General features: G+C 38.1%; 1 long non-coding RNA gene across 1 annotated transcript; it reads left to right on the top strand.

Moving 5' to 3' along the window:
* The first annotated feature begins 1,411 nt into the window (after positions 1–1,411).
* LOC129523599 (uncharacterized) lies at positions 1,412–8,458 on the top strand. The gene is made up of 3 exons (XR_008667131.1): positions 1,412–1,658; positions 2,261–3,691; positions 3,794–8,458. It is a non-coding gene; the product is annotated as an uncharacterized lncRNA (long non-coding RNA).
* The last annotated feature ends 291 nt before the right edge of the window (positions 8,459–8,749 follow it).

Genomic DNA, 8,749 nt, shown 5'->3' with positions numbered 1-8,749 from the left:
CAAAATCTTACTCCTTGAAAAGAGGTTTCCAGGGATCCATTTTTCGTAGACTATAAAGTCATCCACTGTACTGGTATCACAGACCCCATAGATATGGACTAAAAAGAAGTTTCAGAAACAATTGTTGTGAAACAAAGGCCTATCAAAGTTTACTACTCTAAGAAGTACAATAAGCAGTTGGTTTAGAATGGTTGGAATTGCAGATGGCATAGCACTGTGCAATAGTGGGAAAGGATCTAGGTCCATAAGGCAGAGGTAAGAAGCTTCGGGTTGCATTTTTAAAGCTGTTTCCTCCTCTTACCTTTGGAGAGTTCCAAAGGAGGAAATCTCTGGCTAGTGCTGCATGCCATGTGGCCCTATTTGGACAGGATTTTTCCTTGGAGTCAATAAAGGGAACCTGAAATCCACTCTGGAGCCCTTCTGAGTTGGGATGTGTTTTCTCCTGACTTCTCTGGCCCATGGTCTTCCCAGGAGCCAGACACTGGACCTGGCTGTGATACCACAAGAGATGGAGTATTATTTATACCCTGTGGTCTATGTAGGGGATGCTTTGCTTGGCTGAGCACAGCAGAAAGCAGTGCAGGAAGGGGAGGGTGTTTCCAGGTGGGCTCATAATGAGTCAGTGGCTAAGAGAAAAAAAACGAACTCTATTTTTAATTTGCTTTCACACCATGACAATCAACACAGAAAACTTCTGTGGCCAAATGTTTGGGGATTACCCCCAACCATAAAGCAAGCAATCAGTTTTGCAGTAGACACCAGCTGGGTGTCCTTCAGTTCAATTTTGACTCCGTCTATCTGGAGATAGCCTCAGATCCCACAGGTTGGGAAATCAGTCCCCAAGACTGCTCCCACTTCTGATGCCAATCTCAAGGCCCAGGTTGTTTTACCTGTGCTTCTGAATGACTGGCTATAAACTGGGGATCCCATAAGCCCCCTTCTTTGGTTTGATTAATTTACTAGAGTGGCTCACAGAACTCAGGGAAAGACTTTGTTTACCAGTTTATTATAAAGGATATTACAAAGGATACAGATGAAGAGATGCATAGTGCAAGGTGTGGGGGAAAAGGCATGGAACTTCCATGCCCTCTCCAGGTGTCCCACCCTCATAGGAACCACTGCACATTCAGCTATCCTGAAGCTCTTCAAATGCTATCCTTTTGGGTTTTTATGGAGGCTTCGTTAGGCAGGCATGTAGGTTAAATCATGACAGACTCATTAAAATACAAAAAGACATTACTTTGGAGACTCTAAAGATTTTAGCAGATATATGCCAGGAAGCAGAGTTGAAGACCAAATATGTATTTCATAATATCACAGGGGCACATTCATCTTTGGTGGAGAGTCAGGAAAGTGGGTCTCCCAGGATGGCTTATCTCCTTGGTCCCAAGCTGGTTGAGCTCTAGAATATTCCCTGGTGTGCCAAGGGGACTTTGAAATTCTCTGGGGCCCCTCAATTCTTTCCCAAGTATCACTAGCTATATGGGATAATGGCAGAACCTGAGGATGGGAGGTACAAGGGATTCCCTCTGTAAACAGATGGTCAGGAACCTGACTTCTCCCTGACGCTGCTTGAAGCTCTGACACTGGGCCTCATACTTGGGCTGAGACAGTGGGTGTGTGCTTCAGAAGAATCCTGGGCTCATTGTCACAAGGAGGTAAGTCCTTGTTCCAAACAACTTCTTCATGGGATCTAAACATGAGAACATATAGATATCTAGGACTTACGGGACAAGGACAATGACAGTGACCACCCCTACTCTATCTCACTTCTGTATTTCTAGCATCTACAGCATGTAGCATCTATAGCATGCAGCAGGGGCACAATAAATGTTTACCGGATGAATTAACAAAGAATCACAAAACGACATGACACAAAGTGCTTTTTCCTACATCTCCGGTTACCAACACCCTCCACTCCCTCACCCCTCTCCCTAAGCTCCCCACCTCCTCAACACCAACCCACTAGGACTGTACTTAATCATGCAAAACAGTTCTGCAAATACACTGAGCCCTAGGACACTGATGGAGCACAGGCCTCCGGACTTCTCTGCCATTTTCCAGGCTTTTCCAGGCACCACTTCACACCCTCACTCAGGAACATGCTAGCTAAGTTTTATCTCCAGCTATTGAAAGAAACTCCTTCCTTTCAGCACCAGGCATAAATAAGCCTGAAATTTCTCTGTGGTTCTGGGCCAAAAATTCTTGTTATATCACTTTTCTCATATCTTATGCATCCTAATTATTCCATACTCCCTAGTGATATTCAAGAAAACAATCCTTTGGAGGGCTGTTGAGGAATTCAGCACCTGGTTTCCACCACTGGCCAGTGAAGAGATGCTCAGGAATCCATGGAATTTGAGAATGGAGAGGTCTTCTCTATTTTATTCCTCTGGAGTTGGTATTATGTACTTAGTCATTGGCCTTTAACTTCATTCTTTACATCACATTATTCAATTTGGTCTATTATTCTAATAATTGATATTCTGTCTTCCAGCAAATTAAATCCAGTCCCTGCTTGGAGTTCTCTGAGTTTCCTGGATCTGTGGTTTGATATCTGACATTAACTTGAGGAAATTCTCAGTCATTATTGTTTCACATATTTCTTCCATTCCTTTTTCTCTTTGTTCTCCTTTGGGAATTCCATTGCACGTATATTGTTTCTTTTGCAGTTGTCTCAGATAATTGTCTCAATTCCATTCTATTGTTTTCAGTCATTTTTCTCTTTGCTTTTTAATTTTGGAAGTTTATTCTGATATCCTCAAACTCAGGGATTCTTTTTTCAGCTATGTCCAGTCTACTATTTAATAATAATAAGCTCATCAAAGGCATTCTGCATTTCTCTAACAGTGGTTTTCTTCATTAGTGTTTCTTTTTGGTTAACCAAAATTTCTTAGAATTTCTATTTCTCTGCTTACATTGTTCAATTGTTCTTGCATGGTATTTACTTTATCCATTAGTGCCCTTTGCATATTAATTATAGTTGTTTTAAGTTTCTGGTATTGAAATTCCAACATCCCTTCCATATCTGGTTCTGATGTCTGTTCTGTCTCTTCAAACTGTTTTTTGTTTTGTTTTGTTTTGTTTTGTTTGCCTTTCAGTGTGCCTTATAATTTTTTCTTGATAGCAGGGCATGATTTAATGCATGAAAGGAACTGTGTCATTGGGCTTTAGTGCTGTGGTGGTAAGGTGTGGGGAGGGGAAACAAGGTATAGTCCTGTGAGTAGGTCTCAGTATGTGGCAAGCCTGTGCTTCTGGACTGTAAACTTCATCAAGTACTTCTCAATTTTTTATCCCCCTTTAGGTGGCACAGGGTGGCTGGAGTGGGCTAGAGTTGGATATTCCCCTCACTCAAGGTAGTTAGACTCCAAGAAAACCCTGGCAGGCTAGGCTCTGGTTAACTAGTTTCTTCTGAAGGCAGGCCTTCTTCTTCCTGTTAAGAAGAGAGTGCTCTGGTGTATTCAAAATAGTTCCTTTTCCCCTCCCTTTGCTGGAAGCAGGATCCTGTTTGATCTCTAGGAGGCAAAACTAACAAAAGTGTACCCTTTTCTCCCCGTGCCTGGTGACTGGGTCTAGCCAGAGTTTTTACCTCCAGACTTGTCCACAATGAACCCCCGGCACTTCGTCAATTACAGTTCAGATGTTTCTACCCTGGCACATGGGGGTTGCTCCTCCATGGATTACTGCTCTGGTAAATTGTTATTCACTTGTCTGTCTAATTTAGAGGCAGTGGTTTGGCCTGTGATCTCACTTCCCTGACAGATCTAAGAAGAGCTTTTTGTTGCTTTTTCAGTTCACTCAGCTTTTGACTTGTAAGAGTGTTGAGAAGACTTCTTCGCTACTTATGTGCTGGACCAGAAACCAGAAGTTCACCAGTATCCTTTGAGTAAAATTTTTCAAATAGTTTCAAATCCACCTTCTATACTTGTATTTAAATCATATTTCTGCCATGTGCCTCAAAGATATTGTTGCTGTTAATTCAGCATAGATTTATTTTTTATGCTAATACCTATTTTGTTGGAGATTGTGCACTGAAAGACAGATATTGATATCTATTTGACAACAGATATATAAATGTTTGCCACCCGATATCCATTCTCTTTCTTCTGATAACACACACTGACCTGTTTTCCTCTAGAGAACCAACTCCTGCCCCAGTCTCAACACACCTGATTCTCAGTTGGAGCTGCTGGCTGCAGCAGGGGACCCCACCTGGCCAGCATTGTCATCCTTTGGTCATGCTGGATATTCAAGGATGCTCCTGTGATCAATCCCATTGAGACTGCAAAGGCTGGGTCCATCTTGAACCATATGAAAATAAAATATGTCTTTTATTTTTCCTACTAGACTTGAATCTTGTAAAAATTAAGGCTTCGCCTGCTAGGGTCACTGTAAGTTGTAGGTAGGTTCTACCTGAAAGGGAGACAGCACAGAAGAAAACTGAAGCAAGAAAAGAAGACAAATCAACTCCTAATAATGTGATGTGAGGTGTGAGGTCCTTGCAGGCTCAAAGAAGTTTCTAACTGGTTCTCTTTGTAATCACCAGAGCCAATTCACATCTTTTTTTTTTCCCCCCAAGCTTATTTGAATTGAAGTCTTCTGTCACTTGGAATTTCAGAAGCCCTGACAAATAAAATGGTTCATTAATTGAATCGGCTATATAACAATTCAAATGGTGGCCTGACAACATATCTGCAGTTGTCAAAATTCTACCATAATAATTAGACTATAAATGGTGTTTAGTCCTATTTTCAGTATTCTCAAAAGTGCTGTCTTAGAAATTAAGCCACCGCTTTTTCTGCACAAGAATTCCTTTCATGCCATCCCAGCAAATCTGCCTCTATGTGCTCAGATGCAGAACTGGTTCTGAATTGTGCAAAGAGCCACCATTGCCAGCTCTGCTCCATTTTTTTCTGGCAGCCCCAGCATCCAATCAAGATTTCTGGATCTTTTCCAATTATAACACCATTTGGAAATACTCAGCATTTTCCAGCCTTGAATAATGTATTGATCTCTTTAAAGTAGAAAATATTCTCACAGACCCCCAATGTTGACTTAAATTCTTTTTATTGTAATTTTACTTAAATATATATGCAAACATAAAACACTACAAACTGTTAGGCTTATAACTTTTAGACAACTATAAAAATAAACTTACAGAACAGATATAATATAAACTACAAAACCGATGAAATGGAAACGAGCTACATTAGCTTACCAGGACAGAGCAGAGAGTATTCCCGAAGCCCCATGCCTGCTCAGCTTGGGAGGCCAATGTTTCTAATTACTCTTGAGTTCTGAGCTCAGCATTGTCAGAGGATTCCTGCCTAGCGGGGCCTGGATTCTCCAACATTTTTCTGTATTTAGATTATTTCAATGCTTCATTAGCATGGCTTCCCATAAAGTCACTGGCCTCTACTTAACATAACTGTAGCCGTTATTTATGAAGACTCTCTGCTGTGTCTTATTGAATCTGTGACTATTAAAATTGTACCAAAAGCAGTATCAGCATAATAATAAACATCTGAACTGTGAGAAACAAAATCACATGATGGCCCTCAGCAAGGTGATCATCTAAAGATCTAGAAGATGCTTATGTAATTTTTAACCAACTTTATTGAGGAATAGTTTACATACAATAAAATGTACAGACTTTATATGCTTGGATGAATTTTGACAAATATATACATTTGTAACAAACACACCAATCAAAATATACATTGTTACCCCTCAGTAACTTTCCTGTTGTCGATTTCAGTCAATATCCTATCTGACTGCCATGAAAGTTGTCAGAATCAAAACAGAGTCACTAATGTTAGGAAACCACTGACAAATAGAGCTGGGAAAGGCTATGAATAGAAACTTCTCATGCTTGTATGCCTGATAACAAAAAAAGGCTACAAAAACCAAAACTTTGCACAAAGGCTGTCACAACCCTACGCAAAAAATCTTCCAGGACATCTATCTGTCCAGCAACTGCCTGTCCAACCTCTGGCTTGTGTCACCCTTGCTATAGATCTTTGTAGTCAAAGATAATTATTTAAAAGCAATTATGAAATTCTTCTCATTTTCCCTTTAAAATCCTTAGTTTTCCCTTACCTCCCTGAATACACACATAGTTTAGTATGACATGTCTATTCCCACTGCAATGCCCTATTCCCCGATAAGTATCTTTTCTTTTAGAGAGCCTGACTCTGCTTGTTTTTCAGGTTGATACTGCCAAACCAATCCTTCACACACCCAATATCAGAAAATCACTTCCATTTTGCTTAAGGACTTCCTATACATGGAATCACATAGCATCATATAGTCTCTTGTGTGTCTTTTTTCACTCAATACTATGTTTTTGAGATCTGTTCATGTGATTATGTACATTAGGAAACTGTTCAATGTTCTTGCTAAGTAGTGTCACATTGTATGGCTCTTCAAAAGTTTGTTTCTCCATTCACCTGTTAAAGACATTTGGGTTGTTTTTGGGCTTTGGTTATTGGGAATAAACTGATATGTCTTCCTGTGGGTTTATGCTCTCTGAGAAGTGTAATTGCTGTATGTATATATATATATATACATTTATATATATATATATGTGTATATATATAACCCTATAAGAAATTGCTGAATTACTTTCCAAAATGTCTGGCCATGTGTTGTACTTCTACCAGCAGTATTTGATAATTCCCATTGTTCTACTTCCTTGCCAATATTGATGTTATTAATCTTTTTGAATTTTAGCCAACCTAGTACATGTGAAGTAGCATCTCAGCTTAGTTTTAATTTGCCTTTGCCTTCTAACTAGCCAATGTCAGACACTTTTTCATGTGCTTTTGGCGTTTTGTATATATTATGTTGTAAGGAGTCTATTTATAATTGCCTGTTTTTGAATAAAAACAAATTGATTATTTGTCTTTTTTGTTGAGTTTCTGGAGTTTATACATTTTTTGGAGAGACATCCTTAGATATAAAAATTATAAATATTTTCCCCCATTTTCATTGTTTTTAATTTTTATTTTGCTTATTTCTTTAATTATTTATTTATTTAGTTTGAGACAGAGTCTCGCTCTGTCATACAGTCTGGAGTGCAGTGGTACAATCTCGGCTCATTGCAACTCCATTTCCCAGGCTCAAGTGATTCTCCTGCCTCAGCCTCCTGAGTAGCTGGGATTACACGTCTGCACCACCACGCCCAGCTAATTTTTGTATTTTTAGTAGAGACGGGGTTTCACCATGTTGCCAAAGCTGGTCTCAAACTCCTGACCTCGTGATCCACCCACCTCGGCCTCCCCAAGTGCTGGGCCACCGTGCCCGGAACTTCATTGTTTTTAAAAAGTTTTAAAATCTTGTTCTTTCATTTTTTAACAATGAAGTGAAAACAAAGTTTAAAAACACCTGCATTTTTAAAGCCTCTTAAAAAGCAATAATTTATTTAACAAATTCCAACTTAAAAATTTTGTTTTCTTCATTATTCCTCGTTTCTTTTTGTCTTTTCTAGGATATTTTTGCCTGCTCTGAGGTCAAGAACAATTCTGTCCATGTTTTCTTCTGGATGCTGTATTGTTTTAGATTTTGTATTTAGGTCTATGATCTAGTTCAAGGTAATTTTGTGATGTATCCAGAGTTAGAAGTCAAGGTTTCTTTCTTCCATACAGATACCTACCGTTTCCATTATCATTTGTTGAGGACTGTCCTCATCCTCAGAGTAGACAAAAATATCCTAGAAAAGATAACTTTCTTTTCAATATTTTTCAAAATTCCATCAACTATCAAGTGAATTTGTCAGATACCTGTTCTGTTCCACAGCTTTAAAGATAGATTTGTATGCCAATGCCATTAGTTCCTTAATTAAATACCTTTATAATAAGCCTTGAAATCAGGTAGTGTCCGTCCTTTTGATTAAAAAAAAGTATTAGCTTTGAATTTATTAAGTATATTGCTTTGAATTTCCTTACGAGTAGTTGAAGCAACGTGTCAGCCTCTAGAGACATACTTGCTGGGTGGTATTGAGTCCACAGATCCATTGGGAGAGACCTGACATCTTAATAACATTGAATCTCTAATCTATGAACATAGTACATGTCTCTACATGTTAACTTAATTTTCTCTGTGAATTTTTTAATACAAAGTTCTAACACACAATTTTAAAAATTTATTACAAAGTATTTTCTGTTTTTAGATGTTATTATAAATACCTTAAAGTTTTATTTTCCAATTGTTTCTTGCTAGTGTATAGTAATGAAATTGGTTTTAGCATATTGACCTTATGTCCTATCACCTGGGTTAATTCATTTATTAATTCTAGTAATTGCTTTGCATATCCTTTGTATTTTTTTAAGAAAAAAATTGTATTGGCATCAAATAAAGACAAGTTTAATTCTTTCTTTCAATCTTTATTTCTTTTTATTTTTAAATACTTCATTTCATTCTTTAGGGACCTGTAACACAATGTGGAATAAAAGGACTCGGAGCCTCAAATTCATACATAGAAAATATTCAAAATGGATGATTAAATATAATAATGGCTGTAGGTATTTTTGTGGATGTCCTTTTTAGATTGAGGAAATTTCTTTCTTTTTTCCTTTGCGATTGTTTTTATAATAACTAAGTGTTGAATTTTGTCCAGTGCATTTTTTTGTATCTAATAAACTTATCATAGGAATTTTTTTCTTAATGTATAAATTATATTGATTTTTGAATGTTGAACACATGTTGCATTCCTGAGATAAATCCCACTTGGTCATAATGCTGCATTCAG

The sequence above is a fragment of the Gorilla gorilla genome, chromosome 6, assembly GCF_029281585.2.
Source record: "Gorilla gorilla gorilla isolate KB3781 chromosome 6, NHGRI_mGorGor1-v2.1_pri, whole genome shotgun sequence".
Classification (NCBI taxonomy): Eukaryota; Metazoa; Chordata; class Mammalia; order Primates; family Hominidae; genus Gorilla; species Gorilla gorilla.
The sequence above is the reverse complement of the archived record's forward strand: the minus strand, read 5'-3'. Positions and strand labels throughout refer to the sequence as shown.